The 14,476-nt window shown below is 43.7% G+C and overlaps 1 protein-coding gene across 6 annotated transcripts in view; it reads right to left on the reverse strand.

Moving 5' to 3' along the window:
* FILIP1 (filamin A interacting protein 1) overlaps positions 1 to 14,476 on the reverse strand; it is a 168,688-nt gene that overhangs the window by 91,088 nt on the left and 63,124 nt on the right. The gene's annotated exons all lie outside the window — the stretch shown is intronic.

A 14,476-nucleotide genomic window follows, 5' to 3' on the forward strand; every position in this document is an offset into this window, starting at 1 on the left:
AGCATGTCATCGGCGTACGCTGACAGGACCAGCCGCAGCTCTGGCTCCGGCAGCACCGACCCCGTCAACCTCCTGCGGAGGAGACAGAGGAAGGGCTTGATCACCAGAGCGCACAGCTGGCCCGAGAGGGGGCACCCCTGCCGTACTCCTCGCCTGAAGCTGACCGGTTCGGTCAGTGTCCAGTTGAGCCTAACCAGACACTCCGGGGAAGCGTACAGCACCTGGAGAAAACTCACAAACTGAGGTCCGAATCCAAATGCCTGCAGAGTGCCCAGGAGGTACCCATGGTCCACTCTAAGCAGGAGAGTGTTAGAAGGGAGCCTTATTCCTTGTAAAGGGAAGAAAGTTTGCTATAGATTAATTAAAGCACCTGAAGCCAGTCACCTGATTAAAAAACTACTGCTTCAATCAGACAAGTGGAGGAGTTGAAGCAGAGAGGATTGATGTTCGAGTAGAAAGCAGTTTGGAGGAGTTGAAGCAGAGTGAATTGGTGTTGGAGCAGAGAGCAGTTTGGAGGGAAGCAGAGGAGAGTTTGGAGAAGTGCTGCGGTGGGCTAAGAAGACAAAGACCCTAGGTAAAGGGACACCTGGTTTGTGCAGAGGGAGGGCAGGAAGCCCCACAAGCTGAAGGGCAGGAGAGGGAAGTAGCCCAGGGGAAGGAACTGCTAGTTCAAGTGGTTTACCGCTATCCCTAGGGCCCCTGGGCTGGGACCCGGAGTAGAGGGCGGGCCCGGGTCCGTCCCTCTCCACTCCCCTCCTCTAGGACACTAGTGGGGCAGTTAATACCCCAGTTCAGGGGCAAGAAACAATTCCCTGAACCCCCTCCAAGAAGAGAAATCGCAAGACCCATCATAGTAGTGCCAGCAATTTGCCACAAGAGACAGACTCTGATGTTCACAGTTCATGGAGGAGTACAGATGGAGCTATTATGAAGGAGCGATTCACCCTACAGTTAACTATAGGTAACAGCTTAAAAACTGACAGCTGATGTTTTTATAAACACATTTTTTAAAAAATGATCTACTTTTAAGGCAGTTTTATTACTAAAGAGCCAGCTTAACTTCAGTGGAAACAGGAAAATGCTGAAATAAATCACCATACTTCTGTAAACTGTGTCTTAGTACTTTCTCTTGCAAAGACAGCAGAGTTCCATTTTGTAATTCTAAATTTTTGTGAGTAAAGACTTGTGGTATGCTGGCTCGGATTGCCTTGAATCACAGTGCTTAAGCAATGTAGTGATCGTATATTATAGCAAAACTGATGATTACATGGAATTTACCTCTGATAACAATTCCATTGTTTAAAAAAACAGAACTTTCATAAAGCCCTTACCATCTGAAATCTACTTTAGTTTGGTATCATGTCAAAAACATGAGTTGGCAGAAAAGCAACATGTATTCAGTCAGATCTGAGGGAATAGTTTAGTTCCTTGTAGCAATACTGTTTTTTTGCACACTCTCTCTCTTGTACATGGCATCTACATAGCAACATTCTCTAGATGCAGTTGTAGTCCATAAGTCATTTCAAGGTCTCTTCTCTGATGTGTTTTTTGCTACTTTACCATTCTACTGCTGACATTCTGCTGCAATGTTGAGTCCCTCCTTCTCCTTCATTCTCTTCCTTTTTTCTCAATCCCTCCTTCCTTTTCCTTTTCCTGCTCTCTATCTCAGTCATTGGTCTGTTCCATTCCTCCTTTTCTCTTCGACTCCCTTCCTGCATCATTCTACTCTTTTATTTAATTTCATTTAACCTACTTCTCTCTCCTGCTACTGACCTTACCTGCTCCTTTTTTCTGTTGCTGTGTATATACCTAGAATGTTCTCAGCGCTTTAGTAAAGTTAACTCTCATCTAAGCAATATGATCAGATAAGAGTTGACTAAATCAACCCATTCGTAATGTTCAGCATAGTTAATAACACCTTCACCAAACCACTACATGCATATGCTTCCTGCTCTCCTCAGCTCTCTTCCTCACCTCTCAGACATAGGTTTGTCAATCCTGGTCACCCACACTCCGTTCCAGATGACAAATGCTTCTCACACCAGCTGATAGTCCTGATGGCTATTTCAGAACTCCCTCCACTTCCCTCACCTCACATACACTCTTTGATTCTGTTGCCTATCTCTGGATTGATTCTCCAGCAGCTTCTCCTCACTTCCCTTTCTAAGTGAGTCCCCCTCACAAATCATAACAAAACACCTCCATATACCACCCCTCCAACAGCTCCACCTTCCCTGCTCCAGTATTCAAGCAACTAATTATTTAATCACATCAATTCAAGAATGTGAGAGCAAGTGCTCCAGGGGGAAAAAAGTGAGTATGTCCAGTATTTCTTTAATCACTTTCCATATCACTCATCACAACAGTGTTTAAGTCTATCGTCACAATTTCTGATTGAAATAAATACAGTACAAGCAGACAGAACCAGTTCTTACTGCCACAGTGATAGCACTGTAAGTACCCAAGAGAGATGGGAGGAAAGATGATGTTAGAAGATGGAAAGCAATGATGTAGGTACACATATTTATCTCAAATTTAGACTAATATTGATCTCCACATGTGGAGATAAGGTCTTTGATTTGAGACCAATTCTCCAATTTGTCAAGGCCATTTTGAATTCATCCTCTCCTTCAAAGTGCTTGCAACCTCTCCCAAGTTGGTATCATCACAAATTTTATAAGTCTACTTTCCACTCTATTATCCTACTCATTAATGAAAATATTGAATAGCGCCAGAACCAGGACAGACACCTGCAGAACCCCACTAGATTCATCCTCAGCTAGCCATTGATAATTATTCTTTGAGTACAGTCTTTCAACCAGTTTTCATCATCATCAAACACACATAGTCTACCAAGGACCTTGAGAATCAAAGAATCATAGAAATGTAGAGCTGGAAGGGACCTCAAGAGGTCATCAAGTCCAGCCCTCTGCACTGAAGTAGGACCAACTAAACCTAGACCATCCCTGACAAGTGTTTATCCAAACCGTTCTTTAAAACCTCCAGTGATGGGGGTTCCACAACCTCCCTTGGAAGTCTATTCCAGAGCCTATCTACCCTTATAGTTCCTAATGTCTAACCTAAATTTCCTACCTTCAGTGGACATTGAGAACAATTGGTCACCATCCTCTTTATAATAGCCGGTAACATATTTGAAGATTGTTTTCAGCTCCCCTACCCCAGTCTTTTATCAAGACTAAACATGCCCTTTTTTTTTTAACTTTTCCTCATAGGTCAGCTTTTCCAAACATTTTATCATTTTTGTTGCTCTCCCCTGGACACTCTACAATTTGTCCACAACTTTCCTGAAGTGCAGCACCAAGAAATACCAGCACCTCGTAGAGTAGGACTGTTGCCTCCTATGTCTTACATATGACACTCCTGTTAATATAAGACCATTGCACCTTCCAGAGTGACCACATCTGAGAGCACTGCACTAGGCATCATGTAGTGAAGTTCCCAGCTTTGGCTCAATCCTGCAGATCCATGAATTTCTGAAGCAGCTGCATAGGCAGTGCCAGGTAGGGTCAGGGTGTGTATCCTTTCAAGCTTCAATAGAGAGTTTGACAGCATAGTGCACTGGTTGCATTTGTCCATTCTGGGAACACGGCCAAAGAGCATGCAACACCACTTTTGAATATAACAAGCAATGGAAGGAAGGCTAGATCTTTGTGAGACTCTGACATTTTGCACAGAGTCAAACCACTTTGTGCTCAGGATTTGGTGCTAACACCACATATGGAATGCCTCTAGCCCAGCGGTTCTCCAACTGTGGGTTGGGACCCCAAAGTGGGTCATGACCCCATTTTAATGGGGTTGCCAGGGCTGGTGTTAGACTTGCTGGAGCCAGGGGCCAGAGCCGAAGCCCAAGTCCCAAGTCCCACTTCCCAGGCCCGAAGCTGAAGCTCGAGCCCCACCGGCACTCAGGACAGCGAGGCTCAGGTTACAGGCCCTCTGCCTGGGGCTGAAGCCCTTGGGCTTGGGCTTTGGCTTTGGCCTCCTCACTCAGGGCGGTGGGACTTGGGCTTTGCCCCCCGGCACCTGGGGCGGTGGGGCTCGGGCAGGCTCAGGCTTTGGTCCCCTCTCCTGGGGTCATGTAGTAATTGTTATTGTTAGAAGGGGGGTTGCAGTGCAATGAAGTTTGAGAACCCCTACCAGGGATTTCCCTAGACCCCCCCTATGGGGGTGTTTACCCCCCCTGAATTTCCCCAACACCCCCTCCCGCCCAGTTTTGTGAACTAGTTACATGCAGTGTTGCCAATTTAGTGATTGTTTGGAAATTTGAATTGAAATTGAAACATTAATACACACTTTAAAAGTATATGCAGTGTATGATAAAATACGTGTATCTGAAAAAGTATAATAGATTTGAAAAGTATGAACATAGACTAGCTTCCTTACACAGCTGTTGTTTTTATGACTATGTCAGTGCATTCATTTTGGTGATGTTGGCCAACCTAATAATTTCAAATTATGATTTGTAAGCAAAGTCTAAATGAGCTCTCCCTGACAGCTAGTGATGAGCTGGGGGCTCGGGGGGAAAGGCTTCAGGACCAGCTTGTATTTACGTTCACACCTAATCTACCTAGGTATCCAGCAAACAGAGCTGTGTTGCCCAAGTGATAGATTTTGGCTGGGGTTGGTTACAAATCACTTGAATGCAGGGCGGCGGGGGGAGGTGTAATGAAATGTTGTTACTCTTATTGTATGAGTAAAGGGCAGTAGAACTGTACTTAGCCTGTGCTGATTGAGGGCATCAAGAGAGAGGGTGGGGACAGGTGTTTTGCTTGATGGTCTGCCTGAGTCACAAGTACTATGAGACCTGCCCCTCTCCACTATTTAAAGACAGAGCTGATTAGGCTCCATAGATAGTCTTTGTTTTGTTAAGTGATCACTACAGCTGAAATCACTAATAATCAGGTCTAAGTGCTTAGATCTGCTGTGGGACAGTGTTTCTGTGGAAGAGATGGCCCAGTCTGCACTAGCAGCGAGGTTCCCCCACTGAGAGCTCAGCTAAAATCACTGAGAGCTGGGTGGAACTTCAAGAGACAAACTCGCAGAGGTCACAGTGGCAGGTGGCAGCAGAAGGTGACGGTGCAGGGCCATTGGCAACAGAGCAATGGAGTGAATGGTGGCATAATGAACAACAGCGGCCAGAGCGAACAGTGTGCACCTGGAGGAACGAGCATGGTGCCTTCTTGCCCCCCACCTGGGAGTTGAACTCATGTGAAAGCACCTCTGAACTCTGAGTGTCCACTGACCAAGGATAACTCCAGTGAGTGTTAATGAGGCTGTTAAGAATATTGGAGACACAACACAGTTCATGTGAACAAACATGGCTGTGGCATCATACTTTCTATTTCAGTAAGAGATACCACACACTACAAACTGGAGGCCAATGTTAAGTGCATTGTCACTTGTTCATCCTGAAGTTGAACACTGATTCCGAACAAGACCAGCATGCTCACTATCTTTCTGCAAGAAACTCAACTGACTGGCTAGACACATGTGGTGCAACAGTGAAAGACTCAACAGTTGAAAAAGTGAAGAACTGTCACATTCAAAAAATGTGCATACATGGCCGATGAATGCACCAATGCACATGGTCATCAAGTATTAAGTTGTTGTGTATGTTATCTTGAACAGTGGTACGTCAGTATCACGTATCTTGTACGTCAGTGGTAGGCCAGTACATGCATTGCTAGATGTTCAAGTTATAGAAGACAGATTGGCTGCATCTGTGACAACCCACATCTTAGAAGAGTTAAATGCTTGTCAACTGGACCCCAAACAGATGGCTGTCTGTGCATTTGATAGAGCTGCAAACTTCTCTGGAAGACATGGTGGAGCACAAGCTTTGCTCAGAGAAAAGTGTAACTCTAGTCTCTCCTATACACACTGCAGAGGCCATCTACTCCAAATAGCACTAGTACGAGCTGCAGACTCTTCAAAAGACATTTTAAAAGCTATAAATTTAATGTCTTCATGGTATTCTTTTTTCAGCAAGAGTCCAAAAAGACTGAATATCTTGGAAAATATAGAAGATACACCGGGACTGAAGTTCAAATTAGTCCAATCTGGGAAAACCCTCTGGCTTTCTCATGAGCGATCCTTGGCTGTTGTCTTAAAATTACTCCAGCCATTATTACTGGCTTTGGAAAGTATCTATCAAGATGGGACAGATCTAAGTAGTGAGGCTGGTGGATTACTTTTGTGACTACGTTCAGAGAAGACTATTGCCATTCTCTCTCTTGTAAGTCTACTGTTGAAACCACTTGGGTCATTAAACAATGCCATCCAGGCATCTGCTACAACAGTAGTAGATCTTTGTCCAGCAATAGAAGCTACATTTGGATCAATCAGAGAGCTATACATTGACAAAGTACTGGAAGAAACAAAGACTTCAGTCCAGAAGTTGACTAATGAAGGCATTTATATCGAATCCTTAAGTGAAGAGGACAAGAAGTGTTTGTTAAGACAACTAAAAAAGTACACAGACTTGATTCGTTAACAATCAACAATCTTGATTCGTTAACAATCAATTAACAACAGCGACTTCTAGATTCTACTCAGCCTCTACGTAGCTTTTACAGATCCCTGTCTTATAAATCACAGACAGTTGAGTGGAGTGAGGCACTACCAGCAATGGGGCTGCCATATACTCAGGACAGAATAGAGAATTTGAACACAGAGTGGAATATCATATGATGAATGAATGAAGATTTGACTTCAACTTCTTTTTTATCATTACTAGTGGCTCGACCCGATCTTTATGCTATGTTTCCTGAGCTGAAAGAAGTAGGAATTCATCTCTTGCTACTCCCAGTCACAATGGCTACAGCTGAGCGTTCTTTTTCATCATTGAATAGAATTTTGTGTTTTGAAAGAAGTCCCCTTCTGCCTGATCACGTGAATGAACTAGTGACCATATCAATTGAAGGAATGGAAATACTGGATACATGAGAAGCTACCAAAGATGAATGCATTGCATTCATAAAGTTCATGAACAGAGTTGTGCAAAATTATAACAAGAAACCAAGAAGGATGTAGATGTAGTACTTCATAGAAGGCTTGAGTAGCCAACTTTAATTTGTGTGATGATTTTAAAATCTAATAAAACGGTCATGAAACATTTTTCAGTTTTTACTATGGTGCCATAAGCCCACCTTCACCCTCACGGTCTCACCCCCCATGAGCCCTGACCCCCCGCCCTGTAAAGTTGAATTGCCCCCTCCCCCATTTCAATTCTTGGGGAAAACACTGAACCCTACTCTAGCCATTCCAAGCCCACCTGTGGGAGTCCAGGTTTCTGATCCATATAGCAATACAGGTAGTACACAGATTTGATAAATCCTGAACATAATCTCATAGCAAAGATGTTTTTGTGTCCATTAGTAAGAAATGGACTTCTTACAGCAGGCAGTAAGAACTATTTGTTGAAGAACATCTGGTTTGCTGCAACCATTTGAATTCTGCTTGCAGCCCAGGTAGATGAACTTGACAATGCTCTACACGGTTCTTGACCCCACTTTCTCCTAGGGTTCTCGTGGCCCAGCTCTCAGGTTCTGGACTTCAACCAGGTTTGCACCCACCTTATAGTAATTTCATCTATACCACATTTCCCTAGTTGCTTACGAGAATGTCACACGGGACTGTGTCAAAAGACTTATTAAACAGTCTACAGCTTCCCTCTTTTCCACTAGACTAGTAAGCCTGACAAAGAAGGAAATTAGGTCAGTTTGCCATGATTTGTTCTTGACAAATCCATATTGGCTATTCCTTATAACCCTGTTATCCTCTAGGTGCTTACAAACTGATTGTTTAATAATTTGTTCCAGTATCTTTCTAAGTATCGAAGTTAGGCTGACTGGTCTATAATTCCTAGGTGCTCTTTGTTCCAATTTTTAAAGGTAGGTGCTATGTTTGTCCTTCTTCAGCCTCTGGGACCTCACCTGTCCTCCGGGAGCTCTCAAAGATAATCTCTAATGGTTCCAAGATTACTTCAGCTAGTTCCCTGGAGTGGAGCTGCTGGACTGGAGAGGGTGGTGGAAGCAGGCTAGACTTGGTGCTGCTATAAAAGAGGAGTTTGGGGACAGGGGCTTGATCACTGAAAGGAGAGGATGGTGGTGGTGGATGGGAGGAGTGGAGACAGTGATCAAAGGTAAGTGAGACAGGAGTGGGAGGGGATTTGGGGATGAAGGGTGAAGAAGATATGAGACTGGAGAGGAATGAAAGATAGACCATTGTGGAAAGGGGAGGAGAACATAGCTGGAAAAGAAGGAAAAAGAGAGAGAAAGCTAAGGAAAGAGTGAATGTCAGATACTGACAGAGAGAGAAATGTAAAGCAGAGTAGAATAGAATATATGAATATACAATGGAAGGAAAGAAAAGCGAGGTGAAAGGAAAGAGCAAGAAAAGGCTGTAATAATTTACAATTCTTAATTATTTATTAGAAAGATGAATGCCAAAATGCTACAATAAACTACCTATAAAGATTGTTAGAGTACGTGCTGTATATGTACATGTACACACTATTTGAATTTTTAAGTAAAGGGGATTTCCCTACGTCTTCTGGAGGTCATTCCTTTGTGGGGCTATGACGACTGAAATCTCCCCCCAAAGACCTTAACAAACAGAATAACAATTAACCCTTAAAGCCTTCATCATATGTGACACAGCAGCTCACTGGTGCCAATGTGGAAAGGGTTCACTGTTCTTTACAAGCAGCTCCTGTTTCAGACCAGAAAAACTCACTACACCACTTTCCTGGTATTTATCCATGAAGGGTAGCATGTGAGGTTACAACTGAAAGGTTACAACTCATAACCAATGTGAGATGTGTACAGATAATATTTAAGGAATAAGGACCTATATTGAAAGCTATGCCTTATGGTCGTAAAGTAAAAGTTAGTCACTCAAAAGTTAGGGACTCATATGTCTCAGTGATGGCCCATTCAAGTGCAATGGAGTTATCACCCCTCCCTGCTCGTCTGGTGATATAATACAAGGTTCAGGTGTCTACTCTTGCCCCATCCCAGAACAACTATCAAATGAAAAACTATCGAAGACAACTGCAAACAGTTGAAACCACTTGGAGTTAAAAAGGAACATTACAGCAGACAGGGGAACGCACTGTCTGTGAATAAAGACAAAAGACTGATGCAGCTTACCACAGCGTGGAGGAAGACACTGTGCATCCACTCACTGAGGAGACATGTTGCTGGCTGGGAGTGTTTCATGAAAGATTGGATCCAGGCTCCTGTAAAGTCAGCCAGCTCCATAACAGACTGAATTTGGAGGGGGAGGGGTGAGGAGGAGAAACCTACTTTATTAGATAGGAAAGGTAACTATCAATAAGTATAGGCCCAAGCTACATTTTATGATTTTATTTTGTATTGTAATACATTTGTTTCCATCATTCTCACTTGTTTCTAGTGGAACCTCTATTCTTTCTTAAATAAAACTTCTTTTGGTTTATTATAAGTATTGTGAATTACACAGGAGCAGTGATTTAAGGTAAAACTGGTAAACTGGGGTACGCTGCTCTCTTGGGAGCAGAGGATCTAGAATTTCTGCAAGTAGCCAGTGCCAGGGGCTGAATATTACAGGGGAACAATTCAAGGGGACTTTGACACTGGGAGGCACCAACTGTTAACTTGCAAGGCAAAGACAGGGCTGGCATAGCCCAGAGGAGAGCCCTTGAGAGTGACTGACTAGTTGGTGGTGTTAGGGAGCTAGAACCCAAATACCACAGGCAAGACTCCCTCTCACTAGAGACAGGGGATAATAAGGTGACTCTCAGTCCCTGGTACCATGAGAACCAATTCCAATATACCTCTCACTGACAGGCCCAACACAATAGATAGTTGAATCTTACAGCATGCCCTGAATTCAACAAGTCCTGGGTCTGGCAGAGAGAGAATTGCATTCCTTAGGCCTTGCCTATAAGGGGGATTTGTCCTCATGTCAGTTACCAGTGGTAACAGCCACTGCATAAACCCTTAGCACAGACAAGGAGCATCACAATTTATACAACATAGTTTATCCCAGTTTCAAGCAAAGGTAAGCTCCATGGGTGCAGTTAGTGGCTTTGTCTGTTAGCTGTGGGCTTCTGGGCTAGTGCAGCTACACCCACGGCTGGGCAATGATAGCTGTGACTAGGGCAAACCTCAGTGTAGCCAAGACCTTAGGCAAGGGCTCCAATGGAGACTGCCCTGCCATCAGCCCCCTCTTTTTGATTGCTGGAAGTACTAGCTCAAGCACCTTGAATGTATGCAATGGATACAGGGTAACATAGGAAGAGATGCAATCCCTCAGATAGCCAGGCCCAAAGTCGTTAGAGTTTTATAGGTTAAAACCAATACCTTACGTGTAGTGTGAACTGGTAGCCTTAGTCCAGTTCCTAATGTATAGCGGTTCACATTACAAATTAGACTCTTATTAGCACTCTATCCAGAGAGACCAATGATTGAATGGACACACCAAGAAGTAGTCCCTCCAGGCTGGGAATTGGTGGTATGGTGGAAACTTGCACTGCCATTGACTATGCTGGGCCTATTGCTCTTAAGAGAAATTAATAACTCCAGTCTTCAGGGCTCTCAATCTGGTGCCTTTCATGAGCATAGGCATGGGTGCAAAACGAGGGGTGCGGAAGATGCTGCACCACCCCCTGGTTTTACGCGGGGCTCCCAGCTGCTGGACCCGCGCCTGGGGCTCTGCCTCTGGCCCTGCACCCAGGGCTCCACCTCCACCCCCAGGTTTGGCCCCAGCCTCAGCCCCCTTATCCCGTCCACATCACCCCCGTCCCAGACCCATGGCCCTGCTCCTGGCCCCAGTTCTAGAGAGCAGCGGGGGGCACGGACAGGTGTAAGAGGGGGCAGAGCTCTCCCACTCTAAAAAAAATTCAAGCACCACTATTCATAAGCATTAAAATTAATTTTAAAATGAAACCTTGTTATTAAAGGATAAACATTTTAAAGTAAAATGTTTCCTCTACATATGGGTAGAATCACTTGGTCTTATTCCTTAAGCAAAGGATGTTACTCTGGTAGATTAATCTCTGCCCATCTGTCTTGCAATGTTTACACCTTTCACAGCAAGCTCCTAAAAAGATGTTACATCTGACAGTTTGAAAGAATGATGATTTCTCAGGGCAGCTGTTTTGTGGTAAATCCATACACATTGAGTTTTAAGAATGAAATTTAATCCATCATATGGACATTCACATTCCCCAGTATACAATCTACAATAGACAAAAATATTTGTAACTGGTATTTTAACATAAATGATTAATGTAGGCCCTGATCTTGTAACTGGCTCTGCGCAGGCATGCTCTGCACCCACATAGAGCTGGCTGTAGACTAAGGGCCTCAAGAAGTATTTTCCACTGTGACCATGTCTACACTAGCGAGCTTACTGCGGCACAGCTGTACCGGCTCAGCTGCACCACTGTAAGATGGCTTGTGTAGCTGCTTTATGCTGGCGGGAGAGAGCTTTCCTGTTGACATATTAAAATCACCTTCACGTGCAGCAGTAGCTATGTCAGCAGGGGAAGTTCTCCTGCCAACATAGCACTGTCCACATCAGCACTTCTGTTGGTGTAACTTATGTTGCTCAGGGTATGTTTTTTTCACCCCCCTGAGCGACATAAGTTATACCGACAAAAGTGGTAGTGTAGACATGGCTTGTCTAAAGAGTGCAAGAGACAAATGTAACTGGTAACCTCTGAGCTGTGTCTGATATATACCAGTGCCACGCTAAGGAATCATGCTAACACAGAGGTTATAACTAGAGGGTTGATTTGAAAGGTGCTTCTATTTTAATTGGTGGGTAGTGTAGCTTTTAAGTTTGGTAGACAGTTTCCTACATCTATCAGGCAACAGACAAAAACCTGGCTCATAAATGATTTTCCTTGAAAAAATTAACTATTCCTAGTGGAGTACTGGCTTTGCAAATGAGATTTTTTTTTTTAATCCGAAATAGGAGGGAGGCTAGTAAAAATGTGTATATGCTGCTTCCTGTTTCCTTTCAGGCCCCTGATCAGGAAATGTTTAACATTGGGGTGGGTATTTCTGTAGATTAATGGCTGCTGTTTGGAAAGTATAGAGGGTATATTTTCTTGCCAATACAAACATGTATATGTATCAGACTAAAGTCTGTGCACCACAGATAAGATGATACCTTAGCTGGAAAGATCTCCGATGCCTCTGCTGTTCTGTTATGGTAATCTATGCCTTTTCTTTTGTGTCACCGAAATCACTGAAAGTGTCAGGTACAGGGATGTTATTCTTTCATGTCTGACTGTAGTTCAGGTTCTTTTTAAATCAATTTTTAAATCATGATTTAAAAACCTGGAGACATTTTTCATATTGTTATAAGGAAAACATCCCCTGCAAATTGTTTACCCCTATGCGTGAGGGTGGATGGTTAAAGACTACATAATCTCTGCTTGCTTTCTGTAAGCAGTAAGATACTGCAGAATAACAACTATTGTATCAAGCGGTGTGTGGCTTTTTAAATTAGTTCCTGGCATGAGCTTGTTTATTTCTTATTCCCTCCTGGAGAGGCTGTCTTTAAGGCTTCCCTGCCCATGAATATTGGGAAGAAGTCTAATTACTGCAAGTTTGTATATACATTTTTTCTTCCTGCTTTCTTACAGAACAATGTTTAGGCACTGGTGACTTTAGTGGTTTATGAAACTCTATTCTTCTGTAAATTCAGTAACTAGATATGGCCAAGCTAGGAAATTTGAGGACCGACAAATCAAAGTGTCTGACGTGGCTCTAGGAACCAAAACTCAGGCTAGCTACTGGAGGTCATTGTAGTTTTTTAAAAAAGTTATAACTATCACTGTTAGGAGACATCCGTATGGCTTGTTAGCATTTTCAGCCCCTGGAGCAGAAGCGAGGGATTCACATCCCATACTAAGGTCTCATTATCAGTACCGACAGCAGTGCAACAGAGTACTGGGAGGTCACTGCATTGTTAGAAGTCTGATAAATTAGATCAGTTGCCTTGTAGATGTTAAAGACTTTATGGCAGTTTTTGCAAAGATATTGGTTAATCCTAGATTCAAAGCCTGCAGTCATTCTCTCAACAAAACCTTGTCACATGTGTCTATATGATGTTTGTTCTGCTGGTGTTTAAATGGTTTCCAAAGACAAGGCTGTACACCCCATTTTGTGTGTCCTGGACCCTGTCTCGATATCTTGAGTAGGAAAGGTGCTTTATAAAGCATCTAAACCTTGGCACCAGAGCTGGGGCTAACAGGAGTCTCTTGTTCTGGAGATCAGCTAAGTAATGTAACTTGGGCAATCCAGAAGGTTTGAAGACCAAGCTAATCCCAGAGTTTGATTTGGCTCTATGAATCAAAACACTAGTCAAGCCACTACAGTTGACAATACACATCTGAAAAAGAAAATACGTAAAATGATACAGTGTAGCAAGTCACTGTGACAGCCAGGGAGTAATGCCAGTATATTCACCCTGGCATGATTCTTCTTTGGCATGTCCTCTTTTATAATCACAAGGCCCAGACCTTCATCTCAAGCCAGGCTTCTTTGGCCTGCCCACTCCATTAACAATTCAATGCATTTAGCATAACTGGTTAAATAATTCAAATTGGTTTCTGAAGCTATATTAAAAACCCTGCAGATTAACAATTTATACTTTCCACTCCAATAGCACCTTCCTCCTGAGGATCTCAAAGTGCTTCACAGACTTGAACAAATTTAGCTTCACAGGCCTCTTGTGGGGTAGGTAAGTATCAGTAGATTCTAAGCTCTGTGTGGCAGGGACTATTCATTTGTTTGAATAGTGACTAGTACAATAGACTACAATTTTGACTGAGAACTTTGGATGCTACTGCAGTTCAGATGATGATTGTGCTCAGTTGCCATATGAGGATAATGGGTGGATGGATGGGCCTTTAATCTTTCTGCTCCCTCAATGCAAAGTGAGAGACAAAGACTGAAGACCCTGCTGGGCTCCAGTGAAGTCCACAGGAATGTATGTGAATGGGAGCAGGATCAGCAATGCTTAATTTGTAACGAAAGAGGTGGCGGGGCTCAAGCTGGGTGGCGGGAGAGTGGTACTGTTACTTCTGCACTGCTGCTGCCAGCAATGCTGCCTTCAGAGCTGGGCAGCCAGAGAGTGGCAGCTACTGACCGGGCACCTAGGTTTGAAGGCAGTGCCGTTGCCAGCAGCAGCACAGAAGTAAGGGTGGCATGGTATGGTGTATTGCCACCCTTACATCTGTGCTGTGGCTGGCAGCAGCGCTGTCTACAGAAGCCCAGAGGTTCTGGGGCTATGAACTGCCAAGCCTAGCAGTGCCGGGACTGAGTCCTGGCAAGCCCCAGCACAAATTAAGCACTGGGGATCAGGCTGTAAGTGACTTAACCGAAGTTAGACAGGATTCTACAACAGAGCCAAGAATAGAAGCAAATCTCCTGCCACGTAGGCTTGTGTCTTCACCACA

The sequence above is a fragment of the Lepidochelys kempii genome, chromosome 3 (assembly GCF_965140285.1).
Source record: "Lepidochelys kempii isolate rLepKem1 chromosome 3, rLepKem1.hap1, whole genome shotgun sequence".
Lineage (NCBI taxonomy): Eukaryota > Metazoa > Chordata > Testudines > Cheloniidae > Lepidochelys > Lepidochelys kempii.